Source organism: Tursiops truncatus, chromosome 14 (genome assembly GCF_011762595.2).
Source record: "Tursiops truncatus isolate mTurTru1 chromosome 14, mTurTru1.mat.Y, whole genome shotgun sequence".
NCBI lineage: Eukaryota > Metazoa > Chordata > Mammalia > Artiodactyla > Delphinidae > Tursiops > Tursiops truncatus.
In genome coordinates, this window is record NC_047047.1 from 18,537,379 (window position 1) to 18,544,491 (window position 7,113).

Consider the following 7,113-nt stretch of genomic DNA (forward strand, 5'->3'; position numbering starts at 1 on the left):
AATATTCCTTGTGTACTTGAGAATAATGTGTATTCTGCTCTTCTGAGTCAAGTATTCTATATGTCTATTAGGTCTAGTCAGTTTATAGTGATGTTCAAGTTCTATATTTCCTTACTGATCTACTCTTTAAATTTTCTATCCATTTCTGAAAGTGGGGTATGGAAGTTTCAACTATTATTTTAGAGTTGTCTGCTCTTCTCTTTAATGTTGTCAATGTTTGCTTCACATATTTGGGGCCTTTTGTTTGCTACTCATATGTTATAATTGTTGTATATTCTTGATGAACTGACCCTTTCATCAATATATAATACCCTCCTTTCTCCCTTATCATTTATCAGATCCCTTAGCATATTAGTGATAGTTGTTTTAAATTTCCAGTCTGATAACTCCAACATCACTACCACATTTGAGTCTAGTTCTGAAAGCTGCTCTGTCTCTTCAAACTGTGTCTTTTTACCTTTTAATATGCTTTGCAATTTTTTTCTTGATAACCAGACATAATGTATAAGGTAAAATGAACACAGGAAATAGGCATTTAGTAATGTTAGTTATGTGATGGTAAGGTGTGGGGAAGGAGAAGTATTCTATAGTTCTACGATTAGGTCTCAGTCTTTAAGAGAGTCTATGCCATTGTACTGTGAACTTCACAAGCACTTCTCAGTTTTTAACTTCTGTAGGTAGCATAGAATGCCTAGAAAGGGCTGGAGTTTAATATTTCCCTTCCTCCACATGGAAGGCTAGAGTGAGCTGGAGTTGGGTATTTCCCTCCCTCCAGTCAGTTAAGCTTGGATAAATCCCAAATAATTTAGTTTCTGATAAATTTTCTCTTGAGGGCCATCCTGGTTAATGATAGAATATTCTGCACATTTCAAAATGGCTCATTTCCCCTTGTCCTGCTGGAAGCACAAGGGGCTTTTTTATAATATTTTTTGTGAGAATGCTTTTGAGCTCCTGGGGTTAAAACTCACAAAAGTGTAAGAGTCCCCCTGTGACTGAGTAGCCTTGGAATTTTTACCTCTCAGACTTGTCCACTCGGTGCCTCTTACAATTCATCAATTATAGTTCAGGTTTTACCTCCCAGTACTGGTTCTTGCAGAGGTTTCTGCTCAGGGGTTTCTGCTCCAGTAAGCTGTGAAAATCTGTATTCACTTGTCTGTCCTTCCAAGTTTGGTTTGCCCTGTGAACTCACTTCTTTGATGGATCTTACAAGGGTTGTTGATTTTTCAATTTATTCAGCTTTTTACTTTCTTACTGAGATAGAGGGACAACTTCCAAGCATGTTACATGCTGGACCAGAAACCAGAAGTCCTCTTTTGTTTCTAGTAACAGTTTTTGACTTAAAGTCTATTTTGACTGATATTAATATAATCACTCCAGCTCTCTTTTGGTGGCTATTTGCATGGAATATAATATTCCATCCTTTCACTTTCAACCTACTTCTGTTCTTGGATCCAAAGTGAGTCTCTACAAAGACAGCATATAGTTGGATCATGTCTTTAAATTCATTCTGCCAAACTTCGCCTTTTGTTTGAAGAGTTTAATTCTTTTACTTTTAAATTATTTTTCTACAAGGAATGATTTACTTCTGCCCTTTTTCTGTGTTATATGGTTTTTTGTTCCTTATTTCTGTATTCTTTACTGCATTCTTTTGTGTTTAATTCTTTTTTGTGTTCCATTTTGATTCTCTTATTCCCTTAATGTATATTTTTTTAGATGTGTTCTTAGTCATGATCATAAGGATTACAATTAACATCTTAAATTATAAAAATTTAGTTTGAATACATATCACCTAAATGTCAATAACATGCAAAACTCTGTTCTTACCATCACTTGTCCCTTTATGTTGCTTATTTTCACAAATTGTATCTTTATACATTGTATGTTAGTTAACATAGATATATAATTATCATTTTACGTACTTATCTTTTATCACATAGGAAATAAAAGAGAAGTTAGAAGTCAAAAATACAATAATACTGTCTTTTACATTTACCTATATAGTTATTTTTATGGGAGTGCTTTTTTCTCCATGACTTCCAATTACTGTCTAGTGACATTTTGTCTTCAGCATTTCTCATAAGGTAGGTCTATTAGGGACAAACTTCCTCAGCATTTGTTTATCTGGAAATGTCTTAATTTACCCTTCATTTTTGAAACCAGCAGAGTTTTGCCAGGTATAGACTCCTTGGTGGACAGTTTTTTTTTTTCATTTAGAACTTTAAAAATGCCATTCCTCTCCCTTCTGGTCCCCATGGTTTCTAATAACACTACCTCTGTTAATTTTATTGAGGACCACTTTTACATAATTAGTCAGCTCTCTTTTGCTACTTTCAAGATTCAGTCTTTGTCTTTAGCTTTCAACAATTTGATTATAACATGTTTGTGTGTAGATGTCTTTAAGTTTGTCCTTCTTGGAATTCATTGAATATCTTAAATATGTATATTCATCACTTTTTTGTCAATTTTGGGTAACTTTGTGGCCATTATTTCTTAAAATATACTTTCTGCCCTTTTTCTCTCTCCACTCTTGGGATAACTGTGATACATATTTTGGTATGCTTATGGTGTCCCACAAGTCTCATTTTCTTTACTCTTTTCTCTTTCTGCTCCTCAGATTAGATAACTTCAATTGAATATAGGTTCTATACTCAAGTTCACTGGTTCCTTCTTTAGCCTGCTCAAAACTACTATTAAAATGTAATGAGTTTTTCATTTCAGGTATTATTCTTTTAAGCTCCAGTATTCCTGTTTGGGTTCCTTTATAAATTTTAACTCTTTATTATTATTCTCTGTTTGTTCTTACATTGTTCTCCTGGCTTCTTTTAACTCTTTGAGCATATATGTTAATGATAGTTGATTTAAAGCCTTTGTCTAGTAAATGTCTGGTCTCTGTCAGGGACAATTTCTATTAACTTCTCCAGTGAATGAGTTATAATTTCTTGTTTATTTATGTGCTTTGTATTTTGTTATTGCTGTTGAAAGATGGACATTTGCATAGTGCAATATGTATATAATTCTAGAAATCAGATTCTTTACTCTCCTCAGGGTGTTTTTGTTGCTTGATATGGGTTGTAGCTCTTTCTTGTCTAATGATTTTTCTAAACTACAGTTGATTCTTAAAAAACGTGGGGGTTAATTTGCATATAACTTATAGAGGACCCTCTGTATCCATGATTCCTCCACATCCATGGATTCAACCAATCAGAGACCATGTAGTACTGTAGTATTTACTGTTGAAAAATATTCACAGTGGATCCATAGCAGTTAAAATCCTCATTGTTCAAGGGTCACCAGTATTTTTGTAGTCTCTATTCTTTGTCACATGACGTCTCTGCAGTCTCTTTTCCTATAGCGATGCTCAGTGTTTTGGAAGAGAGAGAGAAATAACCTCCCAATTCCTCACACTGTGCTGGAGTACTGCTTCAAATTAGCCAGGCAGTTTACAACTCTGCCTTAGTTTTCCCTTCTTGCTTGCACTGAGGTTAGAGATCAGGATCACTAGAGGCGAAAGCATAGGGTCTTCTCAGATTTTTCTAAGCATGTTTCCTGCCTTGGGCATGCATGTGACTTTCTAAATTCCCCAGTATACTTGAGTCTTCTTGAATGCCTTAATTTCCCAAGACTCTATCCCTAACTTTTCCTCCCATGGTTCAGGCATATCATGTTTACCTCAAATGAACCACCCCACCCATCCCACCCCCAGAGTTTTGGCTTAGGTGCTTGTCTTAAAAAGTTTTGGAAGAATGCCTTCTGCTTTTCTCCCAGGAGTAATGATCATAATTTGAGAAACAAAGGCATGCGCTTGTTTCAGCCCTGCAGCCAGTCCCCTTCAGGCAGTCCTTCAGGCAGTCAGAACAGACAAACACATTTTTTTGTATAAATAAGGTCTCTCTGCTTCCCCTGCTCCCTCAGGAATGAAGAAGATCACTGCTGAGCCAGGGTGGGGTTGAGGTTCATGCAAGTAAAAATGCCACAGTTTCTCTATCACTTACAAGTTATCTTTTTCTTCAGCATTCACTTTGTTACTTTAAATCTTTCTTTGACTGGTTTCCTGTGTTCTGATAAAGTTGACTGTGACAGTTTTTGCTTGATTTTTCAATGTTTCTGTGAAGGGACCGTCCCTTGGAGTTACCTACTCCACTATTTTAGCTGATGGTCATTCTTAACACATCAGTTTTTGCACTTTATATCAATCTATTTTTACTTTTTTTCTGAGTTCTGGGAGATTTGCTCAAGCTAGTAAATATATCTATATATCTATATCTAGATACATCTATATGTATATATATATATTTATAGATATATAGATTTTGCCTTTTTTATTTCATTTTCTGTATGTGTTTACCCCCTCCATTGTTTTTGCTTGTTTGTTTGTTTTTTAAACACAAGGGGAAAGCACGAATGCAGTCCCCCACTACCACAAATTATGCAGTTGAGTTTCCCACATTTGGGGAAACTGCAGGGGTCAGCACATCCAGAGTGCAATGGATAAGACTCGCTCTGGGAAAACCACCTTCATGATCATGGTATCTCCCCCAACAGGTACGTATATCCATTAAGTTTTTAATTCAATCATCTATTTCATATTTATTCAAACTTTTCTGCTCTCAGATTTCTTGCTTTGCTAGATATAATGACTCATAGAATCCACATGAGACCACCAAATTAAATATTTTCTAAAGACTTCTCTTATGTTTTTGCCATGTTAAAGACTGGTCCCTGATTTTGAACAAGGTAAAATGTTCTCACTCTAAATTCATTCTCATCATAACATTGCAGGAAGGGGGACCCCTTTCAGGGCCTGAGAGTGGGCTCTTGTCTAACACTCAGAAATGAATTGCCCAAGGAGACAAACATGCTGACAAAGCAAGAGACTTTATTGGGAAAGGCTTCCCCCACCAGCAGAGAGCAGTAGGGTAAGGGAACCCAGGAGAACTGCTCTGCCATGTGGCTCGCAGTCTCTGGTTTCATGGTAATGGAGTTAGTTTCCTGGTTGTCTCTGGCCAATCATATTGCTTGGCCTATAGTCTGACTCAGGGTCCTTCCGGGGGGCATGTGCATCTCTCAGCCAAGATGGATTCCAGCACAAAGGATTCTGGGTAGTTTGTCATCTTCTCCCTCTTTTGGCCCCTCCCAAATTCATGGCAGCAGTACCATGTTCCTTATCAGGACCTCCTGCTCTGAGGCAACTGAGGCAAGTGGTTATCATTGTGCCTGGTCAAGGTGGGTGTTTCAGTCAATCATTCCCTAACAATAGTTAGTAAAATGTTTTCCAAGAAAGCAATGTTGCATTTTTCTGTCCATTTTTGTTTTATGTTTTTGTTCAGTTTTAAAAGTCAGTTTCTTTTCCTAGGTCTCCAAGGCTATCTTATTAGAAAAGTGAAAGATTTTCATGAGTCCATCACCAAAAGCTATTTATAATGATAGTCTATATATCCTTAGCTATTTTAATGCTATACATTGTCTCTTGATTTTCCTGATTTTAGTTCAGGAATTTATTTTTCTCTAAGGTACTAGATATAGCTATTACAATCATTAGGATTCCATTATATTACTTTAATCAAGTAATTAAAGAGAGAGAGAAAGAATCCCTATCTATCTCTGTCTATATCTACACCAGCAAAATTTTCTGAACTTTGAAGCATGAGGAATTGCTGAAAGGTAGAGAGAGGCAGCAGTTCTAGAAGCACTGCAACTGCTTGGGTGAATATGGGAAGGGGTAAAAAGAACTCCTGAATACCCAAAGGGGAGAAGATAGAGCCTACAGAAATATAGATTTGTAGGAAATCAACTGGACCCAAAGGTTATTTGTTCCACTTCACTTCCTCCAAATAGAAAACATGAAATCCCTCTTTTTAAAAAAAATAGTTAATTTTAATGAAATAATAATTTTAAAGGAATTCTACACAAATACAAGATTTTACATGTCTTTTTGTAAGTTGTTCAGATGTTTCATAATGTTTGGAGACAGGAAATTCCTCCTGAGATCTACGTATTACTCTCTCATGCTTCTAAAACATGCACACACACACACACACACACACACACACACATACACACACACACAAACACACACACACACACACACTAAAATAAATATATCACCCAGCACTTTACTTTTTCTGCATGCTCTGCATCAGTGGAAGATTTGAATTTTCCTATCAGTAAATTAAGGGAATTAATATAAAATCCTGGGGCTCACATGACAATGTTGTAATTGTCCTTGTTGACTTTTCGATTTGTGTCAGAAAGCCTCAAGATCAACTAAAATTCCAATTAAAACAAAGTGTAATAAAGTTCTGTAAAAGGCTGATTTCATTAAATGTCAGCAATAAATACATATTTCTTTTAAGAATGAGGCTTCTAGACTTCATGAAGAGAATTTTTATTTTCTTAATTACTGAATAAACAAGGCAATTTTAGGCGTGACATAGTTTTAACTCATTCCAAATCTGAATTCTGAGATGCCTTGGGGATTTTTCATCTTGCTCGGCTATTACAACAAACAAGTCTCTTTAACAAAGTTCTAATTTTATTTCCCAGATGCTTGATTTAAATATTGTTTAGAGCAGTGGTTCCCAAATTTTGCTGCACATTAGTATCACCTGGGGAAATTTTATAAATCCTGATGCTCTGATTGCACCTCATACTGATTAAATCAGAGTATCTATACGTAGAAGCAAGGTATCAGAAGTTTTTAAACATCACCAGGTGAATATAATGTATGGCAAAGTATGAGAAACAGTGGTTTAGAATTTTCATATGTTAGTGTAGATAAAAATTACTTTAAATATTATCATTAGATTCCTGGTTCCGTCTCTCCAATAGTCTGATTCAGTGGGTCTGATGTGGGGCACTCCAGATGATTTGGATGTGAGTGAGCCCCACACACAATGAAGAAATATTCTTATAGAACAAAGAGCTACTCAAAAAGCGGTCCTTGGAACCACAGCATCAGGATTAACTGTGAGCTTGTTAGAAATGCAAATACTTAAACCCTACTGACACCTACTAAATGAGAATCACCGAACCTGAGGAAGAGGAATCCATGTTTTTTGTTTTTTTTTCAAGCTTTCCAATTGATTCTTATGCACATTTAACCTGAGAACCATT

The 7,113-nt window shown here is 35.9% G+C and overlaps 1 non-coding gene across 1 annotated transcript; it reads right to left on the bottom strand.

The window, feature by feature from the left end:
* Positions 1-4,386: 4,386 nt before the first annotated feature.
* On the bottom strand, positions 4,387-4,550 carry LOC117307974 (U1 spliceosomal RNA). Its single transcript, XR_004521915.1, has one exon. It is a non-coding gene; the product is annotated as a U1 spliceosomal RNA (small nuclear RNA).
* Positions 4,551-7,113: the final 2,563 nt, after the last annotated feature.